This window comes from Octopus bimaculoides, chromosome 26 (assembly GCF_001194135.2).
Source record: "Octopus bimaculoides isolate UCB-OBI-ISO-001 chromosome 26, ASM119413v2, whole genome shotgun sequence".
Taxonomy (NCBI): Eukaryota; Metazoa; Mollusca; class Cephalopoda; order Octopoda; family Octopodidae; genus Octopus; species Octopus bimaculoides.
The window spans coordinates 3,252,458-3,255,534 of NC_069006.1; positions in this window are offsets into that span (position 1 = coordinate 3,252,458).

The following is a 3,077-nucleotide window of genomic DNA, read 5'->3' on the forward strand; positions in this document are numbered from 1 at the left end:
AAACAAGTATATTATTGACAGTGACTTCGAAGTTTAAGCCAGTTAGGCCATCATCGGACTTCGAAGTCACTTTCAATAAAATCTTGTTTAAGAATAATGTGTGTGTGTGTGTGTGTGACTGTGAAGGTGCGTGGCCTAGTGGTTAGGCTGTTGCAGTCACAATCGCTAGATCGTGGGTTCGATTACATGATTAGGCAGCAAAACACTTCATTTCACGTTGCTCCAGTCCCCTTTCCATCAGTGTGTGTGTGGGGGGGGGTCTGCTCACCCAGCCAGCGGGACAGCGTCATTTGAAGGCTAAAAAAGTGCAAAAGTGCATTGTGATTAGCGATGTGTAACAACATCGGATAGCCTGATCAGTCACGTGATCGCGTGATATATAAAATTAAGCTATAATAACAGAAACGACACTTGTTTATTGATCAGACAGACAGTGACTAAAGTCGGAAACAGCCTTTTACTGTTTAACTTTATAAATATTTATTGTCAAAAGAGGAATTATTTTCATTGGCACAAAACCACAGATATTTTAAGGTGAAGAGAAGCATATAGGCTTTTGTAGCGTTGTCCATTGCATGGTTAGTATCTAATATATATTGTCTTCTGCTCTAAGCACAAGGCCCGAAATACTTGAGAAGGGGGCCAGTCGATTAGATCGACCCCAGTACGCAACTGGTACTTAATTTATCGACCCCGAAAGGATGAAAGGCAAATTCTACCTCGGCGGAATTCGAACTCAGAACGTAGCGACAGACGAAATACCGCTAAGCGTTTCTCCCGGCGTGCTAAAGTTTCTTATAGCTCGTCGCCTTCTTGAAAATATATATTGGTTTGTGAAAGGAATGAAAAAACACCTTGAACACTGGCCAGATTTAAAATGAAGTTATGGAATTATTGAATTTGTCGGCGTATAAGACGCGCTTTTGCATAAGATACACCTCTGCCATACAAATATAGTTTATGGAAACAAAAAACAAATTTAGTATGCACTTAATGATTTCAAATTTTGGCGCAAGGTCAGCAATTTAGAGGGAGGAGGGTAAGTTCTTATTTCATCGATCCCGAAAGGATGAAAGGAAAAGTCGACCTCGGCGGAATTCGAACTCAGAACGTAAAGATGGATGAAATTCTGCTAAGCATTTCGCTCAGCGTGCTTTATTATCGTACACTTATTGAAACATATTTTAAAGTGTTTTTATTGTAGGAAATGTATAATTCTGAGCAAGTAAATATAATTTTGTGACAGTATACCAACAGTATATAACATATAGTATACTTCATACTTTATGCCAGAATATTGGAAACCATAAAGTTATCAAATATAAACTGTGTCATAGGAGTGTTGTATTTCAACTTTATCTCCTTTCGAATCAACTGTATGAGTTGTTTATATTTTGGTCGAGTGTATTGCCTGTTGGCCGAATTGTTGTTGTTGGCACTCCGTCGCTTACGACGCCGAGGGTTCCAGTTGATCCGATCAACGGAACAGCCTGCTCGTGAAATTAACGTGCAAGTGGCTGAGCACTCCACAGACACGTGTACCCTTAACGTAGTTCTTGGGGATAGTCAGTGTGACACAGTGTGACAAGGCTGACCCTTTGAATTACAGGCACAACAGAAACAGGAAGTAAGAGTGAGAGAAAGTTGTGGTGGAAGAGTACAGCAGGGTTCGCCACCATCCCCTGCCGGAGCCTCGTGGAGCTTTAGGTGTTTTCGCTCAATAAACATTCACAACACCCAGTCTGGAAATCGAAACCGCAATCCTATGACCGCGAGTCCGCTGCTCTAACCACTGGACCATTGCGCCTCCACAGTGTATTGCCATACAGGATGTAAAACTCGTACTTTTGACCGTGAGCTTTTATCTAACTGCGATTGGCGTCATGGTGGTGTACCATTGCTATGATTTTGTTGTCAACTACTCATTGCAAACAGCTGACAGGAGAACGAATATTAAACATTCCTCTCATCTTTCTAAGAGAATTTTTCATTTTGATAATAAACAAATATTTCTTAAAGGTGAAACAGTCATTAAATAATGTAAGACACATGTCAGGGGTGGATTATATATACTGGGAAAGGAGACAAAATGAGGTGTGACATTTTATTACTGACGTGGCGTAAGCAAGTTTTGGTAAGTTTGTGCTAACAGACCTTAATATTTTGACCTGTTTTCAATATTTTATCATCAGTAACAATAATTGTACCTCGTGAAGTTAAGCTCATCTGGCTCCTTGGTTTATGGTGCTTGGTCTCCCATTCTTCATACGGCGCATTAGACGCAGGGCAATATTTTGATACGTTTAAAAATGAAAGATAAAAGCACGTCTTATATGTTGGCAAATACGCTAAATACCTGAAGATATTTTATCCTTACATGCTCGAGAATCTATACCTCGGCTGCTAGCTTAAATAATAGTAATAACTGTTTCAAAATTTGGCACAAGGCCAGCGATTTTAAGTAGAGGAAGTAATCAATTACATCGACCCATGTACACAACTGGTACTCGATAACGATTATGTCAGCTCAATGGTTTCTTTGCAATACAGGCACCAGGCCTGAAATTTGAAGGAGAGGTTTAGTTGATTTCATCGAACCAGTACAAGGCTGACGTTTTATTTGATCGACTCTGAAAAGATGAAACGTGAATTTGACCTCGGTAGGATTTGAACTCAGAACATATAGTGTTGAAAGAACTGCTAGTAAGCGTTTTTGTCCGACTCGCTAACAATTCTGCCAGCTCACCGCCGTCTTTCTAGCAGAAACACAAAGCTTGAAATGACGGAAATGGAATGATACGATTACATCGGACGCAGTACACAGACCCTAAAAGGATGAAAGGCAAAGTCGACCTTTGTGGGAGCTGAACTCAAAATGCGAAGATCTAGAACAAATACCACAAAACATTTTTTCCCCGAAGCTCTAACGATTCTACCAACTCGCCACCCTTAAATCATTTCTAATATCGGAACAAGGTCGATAATTTTGAGGCAAGGGACTTAGTCGACCCCATTGATCCTAATACTTAGACTAGTGTGTGTGTGTGTGTGTGTGTGTGTGTGTGTGTGTGTGTGTG